The sequence below is a fragment of the Erinaceus europaeus genome, chromosome 13, assembly GCF_950295315.1.
Source record: "Erinaceus europaeus chromosome 13, mEriEur2.1, whole genome shotgun sequence".
Classification (NCBI taxonomy): domain Eukaryota; kingdom Metazoa; phylum Chordata; class Mammalia; order Eulipotyphla; family Erinaceidae; genus Erinaceus; species Erinaceus europaeus.
The window spans coordinates 60,836,409-60,860,588 of record NC_080174.1 but is presented as its reverse complement, the minus strand read 5'-3'; the positions used below and the strand labels follow the sequence as shown (position 1 = coordinate 60,860,588).

At 39.6% G+C, this 24,180-nt stretch overlaps 1 protein-coding gene and 1 pseudogene across 2 annotated transcripts in view; one reads left to right on the top strand and one right to left on the bottom strand.

The window, feature by feature from the left end:
• The window catches only part of ZSWIM5 (zinc finger SWIM-type containing 5), a 205,288-nt gene that overhangs the window by 100,840 nt on the left and 80,268 nt on the right, over nt 1-24,180 (bottom strand). The gene's annotated exons all lie outside the window — the stretch shown is intronic.
• On the top strand, nt 17,648-18,411 carry LOC103120567 (myosin-11-like; annotated as a pseudogene).

Below are 24,180 nucleotides of genomic sequence, written 5' to 3'. Positions count from 1 at the left end.
GTGATTATAGCAGTAACTATCTATTGTCTTCTTAAACCCTAAGACAGCAGGAATCTCCCGCTTCCTCTATAGAGCCTATATTTCCCCCAGTCCTGGAACCTCTAGGGTGGGGCTCACCTTCCTGCATGCTTCTCTCAATTCATGTTGGGAAATTGTGCAGATGTGGTTGAGTTAGGCAGGGCCCACAAACCATCCTATGCTAGTATGGCCCATTCCTTTATCTACATACCAATCTTCTGCTTTGTCTTATAAATGACTAAAGGTCTCCCCACCACATTATCCCCTCAGGGTATTGCTAATTCCTGCCAGCTAAAACCATAGCAATGCCAGCTAAGGAAGTTCCCAGCGTTACTTTTTCTTTTCTCCACCCCCTTTCTTAGCCATCTCCATTCCCGACTTGCCACTTCCGGTTTTATCCCATAAACCCCACTTCTGTTCCTGGTTTCACTCTCTCTTTTCTCCCCCAGGTCCCGACCTGGAGAAGGGCTGGTGTGCAGAGTGGGAGGCGGCCATTGGGGTTTGGCGCCATGTAGCTTAACCTGCTGTGCTCACACCCGACTCTGGGACGTCCACCTGAATAAAGATTTGTATTGCTACAAATCGGTCGAGCTTGGTTCCTGGATCATCTCTCTCTTGCCCACGAAGCTAGCCCAGCAAATTCATACAAAATGATATTGCATCCGCTGATCCCAACCTAATCAACTCAATGAGTACCACCTCAGCATGCTTCACTTCGGAATGTGTCCAGAGCCATCAGGTGTGGAATGTCAACCCTTCATCCTCATTACTCTGGTGAGATCTTTCCTTTCATAGGATTCTTTAATTCCATTCCAGGTGGTTCACTTTCTAACAAAGTCCCAAAACCTAGATATAGACCAAGTCCTGTGAGCTAGAGAATATGTTCACATGTATTTATAAGTTAAGGCAAAATATATACCTGAAAGCAAAACACAATAGTCTGCAGTGAGACAGTATGAAGTTCATAATGAAATACTTAGACTTAGATACCCTCCTCACCTACTTCCTATTACAGTTCTCTCACTCACTCCAAAGCTAACCCTATCAAAGCCAGGACTGCAAAAGCTGAATAAGGGCAAGAGACTGACACATTTGAACGATGACTTTAGTCACTATCAGGCCACCCCATCAGCTGGGGCCCTAGTCACGGAGTCCTGAGATTCCCAAACAGACATGATGGGCCTAGACCTCAAAAAAACCCCTCTCTCCATTGTTACTGGTCATCTCCATCAGGAACAACAAACAGACCTCTTTGTGGGCTCCCCCATAGGATGTTGCCCTCAACTTGGATCAACAACGGTAGATAATGTTCCATCCCCTGAAGGGAGGCTGGACAACATACTCTATGCTACACCTGAGGAAGATGGGTCCTCTGATATTGGGGCAGCTTGGAATGTTCCTACTCATGACCACAGAATATGAGCTCAGATCTACAGGGATGCAGAGGTCACATAGGCTGCTAAGCTGAATATGGGCCCCAGATCATATCAATCGATGGGGTTTACAGTCAACAATATTTATACACCTTTCCCAAATTAGGGAGCTACTCTCTTCCCTGATCCAGCTTTCTGGTCTTTTTCCAGCCATGACATCATCTCCCGTGACAATAAATTGGATCCACCTTCATACCAGATTTTAGGCTTAGGGGGAAAAAAAAAAACTAGTATAGCCACAGGCCCTTTGGAATATAACTAATATATGCCTACTAGCTATCTACAAAATGGAGGACCCCCCCCCCCCCAACTCTTCATCTGCACTATTCCAGCCTTTAGGTTCATGATTGGTCAACAATTTGTTTGGCTTTGTATGTTAACTCTATTTTCAACCACCAGGTTCCAGATGCTAGCATGATGCCAACCAGACTTCCCTGGACAGACAACCCCACCAATGTGTCCTGGAGCTCAGCTTTCCCAGAGCCCCACCCCACTAGGGAAAGACAGAGGTAGGCTGGGTGGATAGATCAACCTGTCAACGCCCATGTTCAGTGGGGAAGCAATTACAGAAGCCAGACGTTCCACCTTCTGCATCCCACAATGACCTTGGGTTCATACTCCCAGAGGGTTAAAGAATAGGAAAGCTATCAGGGGAGGGGATGGGATACAGAGTTCTGGTGGTGGCAATTGTGTGGAGTTGTACCCCTCTTTTTTTAAATATTTTTTTTGTTCCCTTTTGTTGCCCTTGTTTAATTGTTGTAATTATTATTATTGTTATCGATGTCAACATTTTTGGATAGGACAGAGAGAAATGAAGAGAGGAGGGGAAGACAGAGAGGGGAAGAGAAAGGCAGACATCTGCAGACCTGCTTCACCACTTGTGAAGTGACTCCCCTTGTTGCAGGTGGGGAGCCGGGGGCTTGAACTGGGGTCTTTAAGCCAGTGCTTGCGCTTTGCGCCACTTTTGCTTAACCTGCTGTGCTACCACCCGACTCCCTAGTTGTACCCCGTCTTATCCTATGGTTTTGTCAATGTTTCCTTTTTATAAAAAAAAAAAATCTAGAACTCAAAATTAAAAAAAAAAAGTAGTTTAGTGGTAGATATAGCACATACCTCACATGTATGAGGCCTTTAGTTCGATCCTGACATCCCCTCCAAGTCTAACATATATAAAACATAACATTTTGAAAACAGTAAACACCTACTACTCTATGGGACATAACACTTCTTGAAAAGTTGTCTTGTATACCAATAAATAAGCAATCTATTCAGGACTGAGATAGTGCCTCATTTCAACTGGGGGAAAAAATTCTACAGTCCTTAAAGAGCTGTCTGTAGAAACAGTATGGACATTAGAAAGATACTCATGTTGTCAAATGAATATCATAGGCTAATCATGACTACCGGGGAGTTACTGATCTGAAAAGTATAAAGGGCAACATGTAAATGATTTCTGAAATCACACTACTCCTTTTTCATATCTTTCATCAACAAAGGGAAAGAGAAATGAAACAGTAAACTGTGCTTCAAAGGAAAGCATACACATAGCTAGTTGTTATTTTATTCCTTGTTTTGTCATCAGGGTTATCACTGGGGTTCTGCACCTACATGATTCCTCTGCTCTTGGTAGCTTATTTTATTATTTTTTGAGACTGATAGGGAGAGACAGAGCTGAAGAGAAACAGATAAAAAAAGAAGAGAGATAACACAGCGCTGCTCCACCACTCATGAAAGTTTCCCTAGGGAGGCTTGTCCTCATGCACGGTAAAGTACATATTTTACCAGGTGAGTAATTTCTGAGCCCCATATATAGCTAGTTTTCATCAACCACAATTGTGAGTGATCAAATGTTTACTGCTTTTAAAACAGTACTTGAATTTATTTCAAAGCACTAAAAAATTACCCTGAAATCTTTTTTCAAGAGGAAAAAAATTTTTTCTGGTCACTTTTTGACACTGTGTACTGATATTAAGTCATCAAAATATATTGATATCATTCTCAATTGTGTTAATATATACTGCTTAGATTAGCATTTGATATAATTACTGAGAAAAAGTTATTATGAGTCAGGAGATAACTGATTTGGTACTGTGCATACATCACTACTATGTATCAGGTCCTGGGTTTTGAACCCTGGCACCACATGATGGCACTGCAGAAGCTCCATGGATGGTGGAGCAGTGCTACATACTTTCTCTAAGTTAAAAAAAAAAGTGTGGGGGGGAGAGTGGAATGACAAAATAGTTAACCTGGGAGGATGCCTGCTTTGCCATGCATAGCAATCCAAGTTCAAGTCCCTTGTGCACCACATGAAATTACTATGATGCTGGAGGAAGTTTAGTATCTTGGTGCCCTGGTTTTTCCCTTTTCTTATCTCTACGTGAAAATTGTCAACCTGGTGCTGTGAAGCTCTAATAAGAAAGAACAAGAGAATGGGAGGGGGGGGGAGAGAGAAAGAAAGGGCAAAAGAAAGAGAAGAAATGTCGACAGGCAAAGGAAGTGGGCTCAAGTGGTCACTCAGCAGTACTGTACCTGTGCAAGATTAGAGTTTCAATTACAACGGTCGATGGTTCCCTTATTCCAATATCTATAAGAGATCTAACCTTAAGTGAGCTATAGAAAAGATGCCTATGCATAAAAGTCATATAAACTATAACCAAATTCCTACAGTAGTCAAAAGACTAATTTTCAGATGATTTCAATCCTCATCTTTTCTAAATGCAGACATTTCATTTCCAACAAATATGGAGACGAATGCACATCCCACATAGCATTCTTTATTTAAAGGTTCCATGCCCTAGTAAGAATGCCATTTATTATATTTACAGTATATTTGTCAAGGCTCCATACTACCCTCCAGCTTTATTCTTTTGTTCCATCTTGGAATTTGACCTATGTGGAGCAGCAAGAATGTACAAACAAATTCAATTAGGGCAATGCTTTTCATTTTGTTTAGAAACTGGAGCAAAATCATTTTTCCACATTCTACAGTAACCTGATTCTATAAAAACACCAATCAAACAGAAGAAATTCTCATTAAGTCTTCACTCAGTGTTCTAAGTGCATTCACATCATCCACTAGATCAGAGAAAGCAGTTCTCCACAGGGGGGAAAAATCCCTAGTGTCAGCAACTTTTCTGAATCAAAATCACAACATTAATGTGCCATCATATCAACTGGCCAGCATCTTCTTGTGTCCATTGTTCTAACATAGCTTTTCCTTTGTTGCTTTAACCTTAAAAGCAGGGAAAAAACCCTCTAAGTAAAATGTTCTACTTCATGTATACTCATCCTTAAGAAAATTCCCTGAACACCTTTAGACTATCTAAAGTTTAAGTTATGCATTTATGAATTTATACCACTTGTGTCATAAATTTATTTAAATTGTTTTTTCTGCCAGAGCACTGCTAAGCTCTGGCTTATGATGGTGTAGGGGACTGAACCTGGGACCCCTGAGTGTTAGTTATTATAGTCTTATTGCATCGACATTATGATATCTTCATTGTTAAACTAAATGTAAATCTGTTTATATAAAAAATCATGATCTGAGCTAAATTTATTCTACTCTGGCCTTAGTTGACTAGCGCTCGGAGGGTGTAGACGTAAGAGAAAAAAAATTTCTGTGAATTAAAAGAATCAAAGTTGCTCATTGAAAGGCCTGTAGAAAAACAAAAAGGGGGCTTGGCAGTGGCACACCTGGTAGAGCACAAACATCACAGTGTGCAAGGATGTGGAATCAAGCCCCTGATCCTCATCTGCAGGCAGAAGCTTCATGAGTGGTAAAGCAGGGCTGCAGGTCAGTCGGTCTCTCCCTCCCTGTTTCCTCCTTCCTTCTCAATTTCTGTCTCTATCTAGAATTCCTTAATTAATTAAAAAGAAAAACAAAAAGCCTAGATGAAATCTTCTGTTTATTTCACATTTACATGCAAGAGTTCCTCTCTGGTGCTTGTAGAGACTCTAAATACCAAAATGCTAATGAAAAAAAGGGCTGTAGAATGTTTTTGCAGGCATGAAAACTTTTTGAGTCCTAGAAAATGAACAGAAAGAGAGTCAGCTAAAAGATTAAAATATATGGGCTGCGGTGGGGAGATAGCATAGTGGTTATGCAAAATACTTTCATGCCTGAAGCTCTGAGGTTCCAGGTTCAAGTCCCAGTATCACTATAAGCCAGAGCTGAGCAGTGCTGTTTCCCCCTCCCTCCCCCTTCTGTATATCTTTCATAAAAAATAAATAATGTACAAAATATATGAGCCAGGTGGTGGTACACTGCATAGACCACACACATTACCATACAGGAGGACCTGGGTTCAATTCCCTGGTCTCCACCTGCAGGGATGGGAGAAGCTTCACGAATGGTGAAGCAGTACTGCAGGTGTCTCTCTATTCTCCTCTGTATCCCAATTCCCTCTCAATTTTTTTCTATCTCTATAAAAAAGCTTATATACATATATATCAAAAACATACAGCTCATCATATATGTTTATATATATTTTGTGAAATTCATAGTGTAGTCCTAAAACTTAGAGACAAAAAAAGAAGTTTTGACTCTTGGTCTATATAGATTTACTAGATTTTTTTAAATTGCCACCTGAGTTATTGCTAGGGTTTGGTGACTACACAATGAATCCATCACTCCCAGTGGCCATTTAATTTTTTTTCTTTGTGATAGGAGAGAGAGGGAGAGAGGGAGAGAGAGAGAGAAAGAGTGATAGAGGGGTTGATTTGCAAAACCATTCCTCTATGCTTGAAGCTTCCTTACTACTAGTATGTATCTAGAGCTCAAACCCAGCGCCATGTGCATGGTAATGTGTGCACTCCACAGAGTGCATGACTACTAGCCCTATCAAACATTATCTTAAAGCCTAACTGTGTACTAGTTACAAAACTAGGTCTCAAGGCTAACATAAGCAAGAACAGTGCTGCCTCTCTCTTTTATATAGAAGGACCCTTGTGGCTGCATTGGCCCACCTAAACAATCCAGCATGAAATCCCCATCTCAAGGTCAGGTGATTAGTAAATTGAACTCCTTTAATGAAAACTAAGGGAACCTTAGTTCCTTTTCATCATGAAACAGAATAGTCACTAGATTTGGCAATTAAAATGTAATCTATTATTTTGCCACACATAATGGCTGAAAGTGCACAAACTGCCTGGATTCATGTTAAACCTTATTAATAGTTGTATGATCTTAAAACAATTTACATGACTTCTATATAATCTAGTTTTCTCATCTGTTAAGTGAGATAACAGTGGTAAATGTCAGGAGTCAGGTAGTAGCGCAGTGGGTTAAGTGCACGTGGCGCAAAGCGCAGACTGGCACAAGAATCCCGGTTCAAGCCCCTGGCTCCCCACCTGCAAGGGAGTCTTTTCATAGGTGGTGAAGCAGGTCTGCAGGTGTCTATCTTTCTCTCCCCCTCTCTATTTTTGCCTCCTCTCTCTATTTTTCTCTGTTCTATCCAACAATGATGACATCAATAACAACAACAATAAAACAAGGGCAACAAAAGGGAATAAATAAATAAATATTTTAAAAAGGAAAAAAAAAGTGGTAAATATCTCTTTTCCTTATAGTGAGGAATAAATGAAATGATACTCTGCCACTACAAAGTTAAAAACTGGGCCTCTGGGGATAAGATAGATGGAAACCAATGAAATTACACTAAGTGGAAGACAACTACTGGATGGTTTCGCCCACATGTGGACTATAAGTGGCTAAAACAAACTTGCTAAAAGTAGTAACAACAAATTTACTTAAAACTCTAAAAACTATGGTGGTTGTCAGAGGAAAAACAAAGGGGACGTAGTAGGGATAAGGAGAAGGTGTAATGGCGCTGGGACTTTGGTGGTTGGTGTACACACACACACATACACACACACACTTCACATCTGTAGGTAGGGACCTACAGATGTGAAGCTATACTCCTAAAATCTTCTAATATTGTAAACCAAATGTTAAATCAATTTTAAAAAGCATTCACTAATTATGAATAATCATCTTAGTCCTAGGTCTAGATGCACTTTTTTTTGTTTTTTTTTTTTGCCTCTGGGGTTATTGATGGGATTCAGTGCCCGCACTATGCATCCACTGCTCTTGGAGGCCATTTTTTCCATTTTGTTGCCACTATTGTTATTGTCATTGCTGTTACTTCTGTTGTTGTTATTGGACAGGACAGAGAGAAATCGAGAGAAGAGGGGAAGAGGGGAAGATAGAGGGAGAGAAAGATAAACATCTATAGACCTGCTTCACCACCTGTGAAATGACCCCACCCCCCCGCAGGTGGGCTCAAACTGGGATCCTCGAGCCAGTCCTTGAGCTTTGTGCCATGTGCACTTAACCCGCTGCATTATCACCCGGGCCTCCTAGATGCACTTCTTTTTATTTATTTATTTTTTATTTCTTTATTGGGGGATTAATGTTTTACAGTTGACAGTAAATATGGTAGTTTGTACATGCATAACATTTCTCAGTTTTCCACACAACAATACAACTCCTATTATGTCCTCTGAAGATGCACTTCTTGACTGAATCTCACTGCCATAATACACTAAAGTATGTTAAGTTTCTGTGACAGCAGATAACTAACTGGCCTACTCTGTTTTTTACCTTATGATCAATGCCATAAAGACTAGATTTTTAAAAAAATTTACTCTAAGCTGTTTTTACATAATCTTTGGATTTCCCCTTAATTAACCCTAGGGTACTAGTAAATGAATAGGAGTTTTTATATATATATATATATATATATATATATATATATATATATATATATATATATATATATATTTTATTTATTTTTCCCCTTTTGTTGCCCTTGTTGTTTTATTGTTGTAGTTATTATTGTTGTTGTTGTTGTTGGATAGGACAGAGAGAAATGGAGAGAGGGAGGGGAAGACAGAGAGGAGGAGAGAAAGACAGACACCTGCAGACCTGCTTCACCACCTGTGAAGCGACTCCCCTGCAGGTGGGGAGCCGGCGTTCGAACCGGGATCCTTATGCCGGTCTTTGTGCTTTGCGCCACCTGCGCTTAGCCCGCTGTACTACAGCCCGACTCCCATGAATAGGAGTTTTAAAGTTGTAAGGAGGCCCTGGATTAATCTCACTAATATTTCACTCAGACACTGCAGGGTCACTATTGTTACTACCATTTGAAATGTTAGACTGAATGAATATTGAGCTTTATATGATTACCTTATAAGATAAAGTTCTCTGTTACTAGAAGTATTAAAGAAAATGTGACCATCTATTTTGTTAATTTCATCAGTTCATTTGTATGAATAACGATATTCTAAGTATTAAGAATAAAGTGATGAGTGTGGTATAATCCCAAGTATTGATATCAGTGTCTAGCAGTTGAAGGGGCTATAATGATTAAAGGCTAAAGGAAAGTTTAAAATCATCTGATAAAGACTGCTTTATTCATTCATTTAAAATTACATAACTTTCTTTTTTCTTTTTTAAAGATTTTATTTATTCATGATAAAGATAGGATGAAAGAGAGAAAGAACTAGACATAACTCAGGTATATGTGCTGCCAGGGATTGAACTCAGAACCTCACACTTGAGAGTCTTGTGCTTTATCCAACTGTGCCAACTCCCGGACCACATTACATAACTTTCTACTTACTCCGCATCAGGCATTGTGAGAATGTTATAGTAAAGAAGACTGGAACAATTTATGCTCATGAACTTTAATAGTAGTAATGTTGATGAGTTTGATATTGATGCTTTCCAGAATTTAATGAGATTTTATTCCCCTGCAAATCAAGGTGCAATATATGTAAACAAACTGAAGGCCAAACTAAAAGAAGTTGTGTGTACAAACACACACACATACAGATTACTGCTCAGTTGCAAGGAAAAACGAAATCTTGCCTTTTACAGCATGAATGAAGCTGAAGGGGGTTATGCAAAGTGAACTAAGTCAGAAAGAAGACAGATACCAGATTATCTCACTATATGTGGTATAAACAACAACAAATCAAGGGAAGAGACAACATCAAGTGAAAACAAGCCCTTCAGAGCTGGGGAGATATTTCAGTGTTGGAGTTTAGAACTTGCACACCTGAGGCTCCAAAGGCAACAGCTGAATCTTCCACATCACCATATGCCAGAGCTGAGTAGTGTTCTTGTCCCTACTCTCTGCCTCTCATGAAAATAAGTACATACATATTTAAAAAAAAATAGTGGAAATACAATGACTTGTAGACATTAAGCGGGTGAATTTTAAGATTATAATTACCCCAGTAAAGATGTTAAAAAACTGGGGCCAGACAGTGGTGGATCCTGTAGAGTGCATCTCACCATACACAAGGACACGTTCAAACACCTATCTGCAGGGGATGCTTCATCTGTGGTGCTTCTCTTTCTCCCTTTCTATCTCCTCCTTCCCTCTCAATTTCTCTCTATTCAAAAATGTAAGGTAGGAAGGAAGGGAAGGAGGGAGGGAGGGAGGGAAGGAATGAGGCAGGCAAGGAGGGAAGGAGATAAAAGTAAAAGCCACAGGGCACAATTGATTTCTTGTATAAGTAACCAAGACTCACTGATAAAGCTGGCAAGAAAAAAAGTTAAAAACTAATAGGAACCATATACTAGATGATGGATACACATAAAAAAATTAGGCATTTTCTTACCAGTTAAAAATATTTGTCCTGGTCCCCACCTGCAGGGGGAAGCAGGGCTGCAGGTGTCTCTTTCCCTTTCTATCCCCCCTCCCGATTTCTCTGTCTCTATCCAATAATAAATAAATTAAATTAAATTAATCTAAAAAGAAAAAGAGGGAGTTGGGCGGTAGTGCAGTGGATTAAGTGCACCTGGCACGAAGCACAAGGACCTGCGTAAGGATACTGGTTCGAGGCCCCGGCTCCCCACCTGCAGGGGAGTCGCTTCACAAATGGTGAAGCAGGTCTGCAGGTGTCTCTCTTTCTCTCTCCCTCTCTGCCTTCCCTTCCTCTCTTCACTTCTTTCTCTCCATTTCTCTCTGTCCTATCCAACAATGACAACATCAACAACAACAATAACTACAACAATAAAACAATAAGAGCAACAAAGGGAATGAATAAATAAATATTTTAAAAATATACTTTTTGGAGGCTGGGCAGTGGCACACCAGGTTAAGTGCACATATCACCATACACAAGTACCTGGGTTCGAACCCCTGCTCTCCACTTGCAGGGGGGAAGCTTCACACATGGTGATGAAGTAAGTCTGCAGGTATCTTTTTTTTTCTCTCTGTCTCCCCTCCCCTTGCTATTTCTTTCTGTACTGGCAAATAAAATTAAAAAAAACTGGAAAAAATGTTTGTGGGTAGCAGTGGATTTGTAGTGGCAGCACTGAGTCCCAGCAATAACCCTGGTGGCATTAAAATAAATAAGATAAATATAATGTTTTTCTTGCAATTGTCAAGTAAAATTTATGAATGTTATACTTTGTTTATATAGTACTTTTACATCTGTTCTGTCATAGTCTTATACCCAAAGACCAAATGATTAATACCCTAAATGCTGAGAGGTAAAAGTTTTCAGAATAAACTCAAATTCCTTACCACAGAAGAAAAGGCCTTCCATTCACTACACATTAACGGAATACATGCTATGGAGGGAGTGTAATGAAGATAAAATGTTTCTTGAGCAGTTTACAACCATATCCATCAAGATACAGCCTCGGGGGTCGGGCGGTGGCGCAGTGGGTTAAGCGCATGTGGTGCAAAGTGCAGGGACCAGCGTAAGGATCCCCGTTTGAGCTCCTTGGCTCCCCACCTGCAGGGGAGTCGCTTCACAGGCGGTGAAGCAGGTCTGCAGGTGTCTATCTTCCTCTCCCCCTCTCTGTCTTCCCCTCCTCTCTCCATTTCTCTCTGTCCTATCCAACAACGAAAAACATCAACAATGGCAATAATAATAACCACAATGAGGCTACAACAACAAGGGCAACAAAAAGGGGGAAATAATGGCCTTCAGGAGCGGTGGATTCATGGTGCAGGCACTGAGCCCAGCAATAACCCTGGGGGGGGGGGGAAGATACAGCCTTAACCTTTACTTCTCATTTCCAAGAATTATTCTATTACCCCTTATGACTTCTGCTCCAGTTAAACTTAACTATTTAACATTCTCTCAAAGCACTAAGTTTTTTGCTAACATGGCTCTATGACAACCTTTTTGGCTCCCTCAAGCAATTATAACTTATCTGTGTTTCCAATTAACTTTCTCAAAGAGCACTTATCTCATATTTCTCTATATGTCAGCAACTTAAATGACTGGAGTAGTCATCTGTATTCTAAGGTACCTAGAATGTAGCAACACTCACTGAAGTGTGTATGGAATGACAGATACATGGACAAATGAGTGAAATACTGATTTAAGAGTGCCTGGTACAGAAAAGTCACTTAGTATAAGTCTGATAAATGATTGTAGGCTGAACTTCACTAAGGTATATCATCTATTCAAAAGTATCTTACCCTTGATATTCCTAAAAAGGTAGGAATTCTACAAATATAGTTCATAAAAACTCATCTTTGTTGTTATTCTCAATGCAAAAGCACTTCTGTGCTTATTCTTGTTTGTATGACCTTTACTGGCTTTTAGTAATTTATAGAAAAATTATTTATGCAGGATCACCTAAATTTCAGAGTCACAATAGCATTTTTATGTACATATTTTTGGTAAAAGTTGACTTTATACCACAGGTTTTTCTGTCTTTTCATTATCCTAGGCCACCTTATACCTTAGAGCCTCATTTCTATAAACTTGAGTGACTCAGGTCTCTTTCCATAACTTCACATCTTTCTATTCTATAGTAATGTATCATGTCCTTCAACTAAAAACAACATATAAAATCTCATAATATAATTTGTCTTATATTGATAGCAAACATTCATTTATTTTTTAATATTTACTTATTTTCCCTTTTGTTGCCCTTGTTTTTTATTGTTGTTGTAGTTATTATTGTTGTTGTTATTGATGTTGTTAGCACAGAGAGAAATGGAGTGAGGAGGGGAAGACAAAGAGGGGGAGAGAAAGATAGACACCTGCAGAACTGCTTCACCACCTGTGAAGTGATCCCACTGCTGGTGGGGAACCGGGGGCTCAAACTGCACCACCTGCGCTTACCCGCTGCACTACTGCCCAACTCCCGATAGCAAACATTTGTAAAGAAATCATATAGCTTCATTTGGTGTGCAGAAGCTTTACGTAGTCTTATTGGTTTATTTATTTATTTATTTTTATTGATGTTGGGCAGATGTCTCTCTTTTTTTTTTTTACTTTTCCACCAGGGCTATCACTGGTGCCTTCAGTATTCCACTATTTCCGTGGTTTTTATTTTTCCCCCTAAAGAGGGTGAGTGGGGGGAGGGGTGCAAAGATAGAGGAAGAGTAAAGGAGAGACACTGTTGTATTGCTTATGAAGCTTCCCCTTGAGGTGAGGACGAAGGGCTTAAATCCAGGTCCCCATGCAAGGTAATGTGTGTGCTCTACCAGGTAAGCCACCACCACCCTCTAAATCTCAGTAAGTACTACTATCTCTACTGCTTTTTAAAAACTGTGACCAGGTTTAACACTGGGGCTTGATGAATCCACCACTACCAAGGCCTTTTTTCCCCCCCTTTCTTCAGTTGACAGAGACAAGAGAGAAACTGAGAGGAACGGGGGAAGTAGATGAGGAGAGAGAGAGAGAGAGGCCTGCAGCACTGATTCAGTGCTTGTGAAGTTACCCCACACCCTGCAGGTGGGAGCCAGGGTCTTGAACCTGTGTCCTTGTGCTTGGTAACATGTGTGCTCTACTAGGTGTGCCACCACCTGCCCCCTATCTCATAATTTCTTTAATGAATACAACAGTTGATATGTATTTAGTGTTTATTATAATACCAAACAATTTGTATATATTATTGCACTTACTCATCATGGCATGTTCGGGAGGTAGACATTATTATTATTATTATTATTATTAGATATATTATACTTTATTTTTTTGTATTTTATTTATTTACTTACTTTTTTTCTGCCTCTAGGGTTATCACTGGGACTTGGTGCCCGCACTACGAATCCACTGCTCCTGGAGGCTATTTTTCCCACTTTGTTGCCCTTGTTGTTTATCATTGTTATTACTGCTGTCGTTGTTGGATAGGACAGAGAGAAATGGAGAGAGGAGGGGAAGACAGAGAGGGGGAGAGAAAGACAGACACCTGCAGACCTGCTTCCCCGCTTGTGAAACAACCCCTCTGCAGGTGGGAAGCAGAGGGCTCAAACTGAGATTCTTCCGCCGGTCCTTGCACTTCATGCCATGTGTGCTTAACCCGCTGCGCCACTGCCCAAACCCCGATATATTATACTTTATAGATGAGTAAACAGATCTAAGTTACACATAATTTTTTAGGTATTTAGAGTTAACTCCAAGGCTCATATACTCTATCTCTGCTGTTTTCCTGTAAATAGACATGGATACCTCAGAAATAGGGGTAATCAAGTTCTGAATAACCTTGAGTAGATCAGTCATGTATAAAAACATGGGATAGGGAGTTGGGCGGTAGCGCAGCGGGTTAAGCACACATGGCATGAAGTGCAAGGACCGGCGGAAGAATCTCACTTTGAGCCCTCTGCTTCCCACCTGCAGGGGGGTCGCTTCACAAGTGGTGAAGCAGGTCTGCAGGTGTCTATCTTTCTCTCCCCCTTTCTGTCTTCCCCTCCTCTCTCCATTTCTCTCTGTCCTATCCAACAATGATGACATCAATAAAAACAATAATAACCACAACAATAAAACAAGGGCAACAAAAGGGAATAAATAATAAATAAGTAAAAATTTAAAAAACATAGGATAAGTTGAAATTATACAACTAGACAACTTTACACTACAAAAAAGCATTTTCTCTATATGAAAGTTTCACTGTAGTGATGCAGAGAATGCTATAAAAAATAATCTTTGGAAGGTTACTAGAATTAAGTAGCCTAATCTGTGTGTACATTGGGCAGTTTTCTTTCAAAGAGAGTCTAGTAATACTAAATTTGAGTCTCTCATGTGTTGTCTGTCACCCTATAGCACCTCATTCATTTCTGTATTTCTAGTATCTAGAATTTATTAGGCACTCAATATTTACCGTGGTACCAGAGACCCCCTCTGCTGGTGGGGAGTTGGGGACTCAAACCAGGATCCTTGCTTGGGTCCTTGAGCTTCACACTATGTGAGCTTAACCCACTGTGCCACTCTCGGCCCCGGTGTCTATTTCTCTCTCTGTACCGCCCGACTACCGTTTTTTTTTTTCTTTCTTACAAGACATCTTGATGGATAGTGGGAGGTCTAGCTGGAATTCTATAAACAAAAGGATCAACAAATACAAATTTCAATGATGTGAAATAAAACAAAAAAATCCACGAAGGAGGCTGGGAATGTATGTACCTCAGTGGTACAGAATCTACTTCACATATTTGAGGCCTTGGATTTGGTCCTTGGTACCCACTGCCCCTTCAAAAAATAAAAAGGTATCACTATGGAGAAATCACTTATAAATGCTAGCTGTCAGTTTTCTACCTCAAAAATAAGTACTCTGGACTATTTTTCCCCTAGAGTCCCTTCTAGTTTGTAGTTTATGATCTTATGCTGCTAGTGTAATAAGTCAAATAAATTATTGGGGGTCCCATAGGTATATGATCCCTGTCTCTGCTAGAAACACTAGAACAACCCATGAGGGAAGGGTTATGGTAAGAAATATTTTGTAGGGAGTCCAGCGGTAGCGCAGCAGATTAAGGGCATGTGGCGCAAAGCACATGGACGGCTGTAAAGATTCTGGTTCCAGCCCCTACCTCCCCACCTGCAGGGGAGTTGCTTCATAGGTGGTGAAGCAGGTCTGCAGGTGTCTTTCTCTCCCCCTCTCTGTCTTCCCCTCCTCTCTCCATTTCTCTCTGCCCCATCCAACAATGATGACATCAATAACAACAATAAAACAACAAGGGCAACAAAAGAGAAAATAAAATTTAAAAAAAAAGAAAAGAAATATTTTGTAATTTTATAAATTACTAATAAAGAGTTAAAATACAGAATTTATTCACTGTGAAAACACATTTATGAACTTCCTCTCAGTAATTTTTATTAGACATAAATCAATAGTTTATTTCATATAATTAAATGATATATAAAATCCATAAAGCAAGCAACCTAATTATGGTAAGAAACAAGGATATAGTTATTTATTTAAAAATTACAAATGAAATACCACATGATAGTTTAAAAAGATGTTGGAGTTATTTATAATATTGTTTCTATGGGGAAATAAATTTCAAACTAAATATCACATATAAGCAATGTGTAAAAGTTACACAAACAGTTCAAATGTATATATATATATATATTTTTTTTTTCTATCAGGGTTATTGTTGGGGCTCGGAACTGACACTACAAATCCACTGCTTCCAGCAGCTCTCTGCCCCCTCCCCCCACTTCCCCTTTCTATTTTATTTGATAGGGCAGAGAGAAGTTGAAATGGGGAGAGGGAGGTGGAGAGAGACAGACACCTGCAGACCTCCCTCACTGCTTATGAAGCTTTTCCCCCTTCAGGTGGGAAGAGGGGGCTCAAACCCAGGTCCTTGCACATGGTAACATGTACTCAACCAGGTGCATCAATGCTCAGCCCCTGTTCAAATGTATTCTAAAAATAGAATAAGGCTTAGAAAAGGCTGTGGGTCTTAGAGAAAAGTTAATGAATAATCTTTTGGATCTACTGTGTCTGATGCCAATGAGCTTTTATAACAACTCCAGCCTTCAAAGAATAGGAAATAGCAGAGGAGAAGAATTCAAGAGAGAATTACCACACAGACTGGAAAAATCAGCAGAGGGTAATCCTAGGAAAACAGTGCAAATGTAAGCAGAATCATTCCCTTTCTTTTTGGTTTAGATTGGAAAAAAGCAGAAAGATGAGAGATGGTGGTAGGCAAGTGTAACTTGAGCTAGTGTAGAATATAAAATTTCTAGTAAAAGTTGGTGGTATGAGAGTCACTAACAGTAGTATTTTACCTTAACTTTTCACCCATGGAAAAAGAAAAGTCAGAATTCTTGCTAAAACAAAATAAAATAAAGGTTAAATCACAACAAACCACTTTTTCCCCCCAATGAAGTACACAAGTGTACTGAGGTATTTTATTCAACTGTGCATTGAACTGGGCTTTATACCAAAGTTTCAGGTTATATACTGACTATTCCAAAACAGCTATTTACATTTCATCATTCAGAATATATTATAAACTTGAAATCCTTACATTCAACTATCTACCTGATGTCACCACATGCCTCACAGACACATTATACTGAACACATATGTATTACTGAATTCAGCCTATACTTCTGACACTGCTTCCCTGTAAATCTGCTCTTTCTTTAATTCCTCCATTTGGAAGTAGTAATAGGTGTATCTGTGACTTAAAACAGAAGAGAAAGCAGGACCATAGGAAAAAATGGGGGGAAAATATCGACAAATAGTTATAGAAATAATAGTCAACTTGTATTTATGACCTTGGGAGAATCACTGCAATTTCCAATGGAGGGAATAGGGACACAGCACTCTGGTGGTGGGAACACTGTGGAATTGTACCTGTCATTTTGTAATTTTATAAATTACTAATAAAAAAGTTAAAAAACACAATTTATTCACTGTGAAAACACACTTATGAACTTCCTCTTAATAATTTTTATTAGTCATAAATTAAGTTTATTTCATATAATTAAATGATACATAAAATCCATAAAGCAAGCAACCTAATTTATCATGGCTGCAAATTTTATAAAGAAAACAAAAGCAATGGAAAAGTGACATTCTAAGCAAAACCCAAATATAAAGGGTTGACAAGTAAATAGATATGTTGCACCAAAAATTAACCTAGTAGAAGTGCTTAAAGAAGCCTACAATAACGGGTTGGGAGGTGGTACAGGACTTTTAGGCATGACATTTTAGGTTTTACTCTCCACACTGCAAATATCAGAATGGTGCTCTTGCTCCCCACTTCCCACTGTTAGAAACAAATAAACAAATCTTAAAAAAAAAAGAAAAAAGGAAAAATCTACAAACTGGGTTATAACAAAAGGACATAGGAGCCAATTTTTAAAAGCTCCCAGTGGCTAAAGCTGTAATAACAGGAATAAGAAAACCAAGTAAGCATCATAGGAGGTGGCACAGTGAATGGCATGTGCTGGACTCAAACATCAGACCCTTAGTTTCTATCCCTAGCATTGCATGTGACAGAGTTCCTTCTCTCCCTTTCAAATACATACATACATTTATATACATACATCTTTTTTTTAGGTTATTTGGAAATGGGATTTGATGAAAATAAAAATTTGACTTAATCTTTAAAAAAAAAGTATAAAATAATTATCCAGAAGCCTGTACTGATAGAAAAAGAAAAAAGAAAAATTCCAGAGTGCAGCATGGGCCAGAAGACTGAGAGCACATGGCAGCAGCTGAAGGTCCAGAACAAGGAGCTCCAGCTCTGAAGCAAGCTGCAGGTCAAGTTCACCATTGTTGCACTGGAGGCCAAGGTTGCTCAGCTGGAGGAGCAGGTGGACCAGGAAGCCAGGGAGAAGCAGGCAGTGGCCAAGTCACTGAAGCAGGACAAGAAGCTGAAAGAGGTCCTGCTGCAGGTGGAGGATGAGTGCAAGATGGCTGAGCAGTACAAGGAACGGGACGAGAAGGGCAACATGAGGGTCAAGCAGCTCAAGAGGCAGCTGGAGGAGGCAGTGGAGGAGTCACAGAGCATCAAAGTCAACCTCAGGAAGCTGCAGTGGGAGCTGGATGAGGCCACAGAGAGCAACAACGCCATGGGCTGGGAGGTGAATGTGCTCAAGAGCAAGCTCAGGCATGGAAACGAGACTTCTTTGGTTCCCTTTAGAAGGTCTGGGGCATGCAGAGAATGCAGACAGCTCTGACGAGTACATGGACACTTGAGACACAGTCTTCAATGGCACCAAGGCCAGTGAATTAGCTTGACCATTTGGCACTGTATCAGGAAACAAAAAAACGCCCACCCCCATCCTAAAACCGACCCAGTGGTATTGATTCAGCACTGCCTGTATCCAACTTCAATTTGCAAACTTCACCACAATCTCTCACCGTGAACATAAAGACCTCTGCCCTGTGGCCAGTGCATCTATCTGAGCTCTAAAGTATATGTCAGCTGAGAGACACCCAAAAGGACGCATGACACAACAGCCTCCTCCTTAGTCAATGAACCGGCCCCAGGTTTGAGTTATTAGGAAGTGAGAACCACAGTGGCTGATCACTGACAATTTAGTTTACAGCAACTGAGAAACTCAAAAAGTGGGGGCCACTGCACCCCACTCTCCTCAGCCCCTCCCTGACCTGCATCCTCTTCTAAATTCCCAAGCAGGCCCTGGCTTAAGAAATCTGTCCCTTCCAGGTTGCCATACCTCAGATGCACACAGCTCACCCAGACCTTCCCTAGTCACACAAATGAAAAGGAAACACTGCTCCAATGATCAGAGCAGGAATGTTACACCGTTTTATATGCACCCCAAAAGTATGTGAGATACCTTCAGTAAAAAAAAGACTATAAATCACTTTTAAAAAATCCAAATTATTTACACATTCAGTCCATAAGGGGGTATAATACTCAAGCATGAGCTGTGTATATTAACTTTCTTCCAAAGAATTCAATATGAAAAGTTTTTTTTTTTTTTTAATAGCCTAAGAAACACTGTCTTAGCCCAGGGATCAGGGTTAATATCACATTGATAGAATGTATCCTTGATATAATGTAAAGAGAATTATACTTTACTTCTTTTTTTAATATTTATTTATTCCCTTTTGTTACCCTTGTTGTTTTATTGTTGTACTTATTGTTGTTATCGATGTCATCGTTGTTGGATAGGACAGAGAGAAGTAGGGGAAGTAGGGGAAGACAGAGGGGGAGAGAAAGACAGACACCTGCAGACCTGCTTCACAGCTTGTGAAGTTACTCCCCTGCAGGTGGGGAGCCGGGGGCTGGAATTGGGATCCTTATGCTGATCCTTGTGCTCTGCGCAACCCGTTGCACTACCGCTGGATTCCTTACACTTTACTTCTATGGTATCCCTCCCAAAATCCATATGCTAATCTACTAATAGGAAAACATCTGACAAAACTTCACTGAGAGATATTTCACAAACTATCTTACCAACAGTCATCAAAGTTATTAAGATAATAAGCAGGGATAGTTTCAGGGACTGTCACTGCTCAAGGCATCTATGAATACATGTTAACTAGATGCAATGTGGTATGCTGGATGGAATTCTGAAACAGAAATGGGAAATCAGAAGGAAACTAAGGAAATATGAATAAAGCATAATTTTTGGCTAATTATAATGTATCAACATTGGTTCATTAATTATGGCACATGCAAATAAAAGATGTTAGTAATAAGGGACAGTGGATATGGAACATATGGGAAATCTCAATATTAGCTTCATAAATTGTTTAGTATGCTTTAGAGTATGCTAAATAAGGCCTGGGCACTGCCCAAAAACTTAATAAATCACATTCAGTCTTATAGGTAAAGTAAGCTTTGATTATGCCAACAAGCAGGTCAAAAACACATACTTCACTAGGAGTCATCATGGATCTACACAGCTATGCCTTACATTTAAAAGAGAGAAATTAATTATAGTATTTATTTATTCATTCATTTATTTTTGTAGAGACAGAGAAATGGAGAGGTATTGGGGAGAGAGATAGAGAGACAGAAAGATACCTGTAGTGCTACTTCATTATTTCTGGAGCATCCCTCTTGCCCTGGGTAATGCAACCAAAATGTCTTTAAGACTTTGTGAAGGGAGTCGGGCTGTAGCACAGCGGGTTAAGCGCAGGTGGCGCAAAGCACAAGGACTGGCATAAGGATCCCGGTTCGAACCCCGACTCCCCATCTGCAGGGGAGTCGCTTCACAAGCGGTGAAGCAGGTCTGCAGGTGTCTATCTTTCTCTCCTCCTCTCTGTCTTCCCCTCCTCTCTCCATTTCTCTCTGTCCTATCCAACAACGACAACAACAATAATAACTACAACAATAAAACAACAAGGGCAACAAAAAGAAAATAAATAAATAAAATAAATATTAAAAAAAAAGACTTTGTGAAGACTATAGTCATTCTAGGATGGATGGAAGGACTATGGTGGTGGGCTTATACTCCTATAGTTTTTTAATCTTATAAGCCATTATTAAATCATTAATGAAATTTTTAAAAAAATATTTTTTAATATTTATTTATTCCCTTTTGTTGCCCTTGTTGTTTTATTGTTGTAGTTGTTGTTGATCTCGTTGTTGGATAGGACAGAGAGAAATGGAGAGAGGAGGGGAAGACAAAGAAGAGGAGAGAAAGATAGACACCTGCAGTCCTGTTTCACCGCTTGTGAAGCGATTCCCCTGCAGGTGGGGAGCCGGGGGCTCGAACCAGGATCCTTACACTGGTCCTTGTGCTTAGCGCCACCTGCGCTTAACCCGCTGTGCTACCGCCTGACTACCAATGAAATTTTTAAATGAAAAATATATAATTAAAAAATAAAATCTACCATGACTTAATTTTTGAGTTAAAAAACTGTTATGTTTCTTGTGCTATATATACATACAATGAAATATTATTCAGTGATAAAGAGAGGTGAAATCCTGCCATTGCAACAGTATGGTTGGACCTCAGGGTATTATGCTAAATGAAGTAAGACAGATGGAGAAAGACAAACACCATATGACTTCACTTATGTAGCATATAGAGAAAACAAACAGATGAGCTAAATAAAAACAGTAATAAACTTTTAGGCTATAAGACCAATTAGTGATTGTCAGAAAGAAAGGGAGAAGCTATAGGGCTATGGGAGGATATGAGTAAATACAAAGAGGAATCACATTTTTATTTTCTTTCTTTTAAATTGTTTATTTTATGAGAAAGATCAGAGCACCATTTCATCATATGTGATGCCAGGGATCAAACTGGGAGCCTCAATGAATGTAAAGCGTGTGTCCTATTCACTGAGACACTTTCTCATTTACACATCTTGATTTTCGGTGGTACATACTGGAAATCTATGTTACAATGCAACGATAAAACAAAAAAAAGTTTCAAATATATTAAAAGTAGATCTTTAAGGCCAGAAAAATATTTCACTTGTATAATGTGCTGCTTTGTCATGTGTGTAACCCAGCTTCAGGCCTGTCAACAACCACACTGAAGGAAGCTCTGGTGCTATGATCTCTTTCACTCTGCTTCTGTCTCCTTTCTTTTCTCTCACCCTCTATCAAAAACAACAAAACAAAACTCTCAATCTAATGAATACGGAATGTATCTCAACATATAAATGACATACATGAGAAGCCTATAGCTAAAATAATAGTCAATAGTGGGGGGAAAAGAAACCAAAACAGAAACAAATATTTTCCTATAAGAGCAGGAAAGTAAAAGGATGCCTACTCTTACCACTCTTATTTGCCATATTACTGGTAGTCCTAAACTAAATCCAAAACATAAAAGAAAAAATAAATAAAGGCAAGGCAAGAAAAGGCACCTTAATAAGGAAGGAAGAGTAAAACTATCTGTTTGCAAATGTTGTGATACTATCTATTGAAAACACTATGGAACACACACACACACACACCCCACTTGAAACTAATAAATTCAGTAAGTTAAGCTGCATGATACAAAATCAGTTAGATTTCTACATACTAATAATCAATGATTGGCAACAGAAATTAAGAGCACAGTCCCATTTACAATTACACCAAAAATGTATAATGCCTCCTACATATTTTTTGCATGGTACAAAATAAATATAAAGTCAGTTGCATTTCTACATACTAATAATCAATTAACAACATAAATTGAGAACAATCCCACTTATACCAAAAATGTAAAATACCTCTCTCTGTACTTAAAAGTATAAAGCAAAGATGGGACAACAACAAAAACATGAATGGAAAGATATTCTGTGCTCATGGATTAGAAGTACTAAGTTGGGAGTCGGGCTGTAGCGCAGCGGGTTAAGTGCAGGTGGCGCAAAGCACAAGGACCGGCATAAGGATCCCGGTTCGAACCCCGGCTCCCCATCTGCAGGGGAGTCGCTTTACAGGCGGTGAAGCAGGTCTGCAGGTGTCTATCTTTCTCTCCTCCTCTCTGTCTTCCCCTCCTCTCTCCATTTCTCTCTGTCCTATCCAACAACGACGACAGCAACAATAATAACTACAACAATAAAAAACAACAAGGGCAACAAAAGGGAATAAATAAATAAAAATAAAAAATATTAAAAAAAAAGTACTAAGTTGCTAAATTGTTCATACTACTCAAAGCAATGTACACATTCAGTGTAATTCTTAGAATCAGAGAATCACTCTGGTGAAGCAGCTTTGAGAAAGACTAAGACATTTCTTGATTTAAATTATATTAGACAACTATATTATTAAAAACATTATGGTTTTGGCATAAAAAGTCACATAGGTCAATATAAAAGAGAGTCCAGAAATAAACTGGCATATATATGGTCTACTAATTTACCACTAAGAAACAAAAATATATAATGTGGGGAGGCGGGGCTACAGAGTTGCAGCTGCTACGTCCCTCTGCTCCCCTCCTCTCCCCTCTCCTTCTATCCCCTCTCTTCCCCTCCTCTCCTCACCTCAGTCAATTAGAATAGCAAAGAAGATTACTTGAAAATACAACAAGACAAGACTAGGATCACAATGGGAACCCACCAAGTCATGGGTGAATGCAAACACATGTGGCTCATGGACACAGAAGAACTTAAGGAGAGATTCCTGGGGTTATAAGCCTGTATCTACTCAGGACAACTAGTAACAGTCCAGAAATCTGCCAGTTGAGGCTCCACCTCCAGTCTGTTTTACCAACAAAAATACTACTGAAAGGAGGAAAGGATCCCCTAAGGCTCACTAAAATGCAACTGTGAGTCTCCACTGCTACTGTCCTGTGGAGGCTGGAGCAGCAGCCAGGAGACCCTGTGCTGAAATCAAGGAAAGAGAGTTGATGGGGCAACTCAGGAGAAGACATACACTCCTGGTGATTTGCAAGTAGGGTTATATAGTGGGAGTCTTTCCACATTATTCTCCTGATAAACTGGGAGACACATTGAGTCATTGCCTCAGAACCCACTGAATAAAATAAGATTTTATTTTATTTTTTTTAGAAACTCATGGAGCCAAGGAGTGCTGTCTGGCTTGGCTCTGGCTGCATTAAGAGTAGCCATATTGGGGCTGGGGCTTTGGAACCCCAGGAAATGGGAATCTCTTTGCATAACTACTGTGCTATCTCTCCCCCACCTTGTTTTATCTCTAGGTCAGAAGTGAGTAACTAAGCTAAAAAATCTACTTATAGTTACAAAGGCCTTAGGCTCCCATAGCCTACAGGGAAAGAAAAGAACATAATAGGGCTTAACAACCATTGTGCTTCAACTCAAGGATTGAGATAACATTTAAACAACTGTTAATTTCTACAACTGTGAACTCTTTTTTTAAAATTTTTTTTAATTTATTTTTTATTTAAGAAAGGACAAGTTAACAAATCCATAGGGTAGGAGGGGTACAACTCCACACAATTCCCACCACCCAATCTCCATATCCCACCCCCTCCTCTGATAGCTTTCCCATTCTCTATCCCTCTGGGAGCATGGACCCAGGGTCTCCGTGGGTTGCAGAAGGTGGAGGGTCTGGCTTCTGTAATTGCTTCCTGAACATGGACGTTGACTGGTCGGAACTGTGAACTCTTTAAG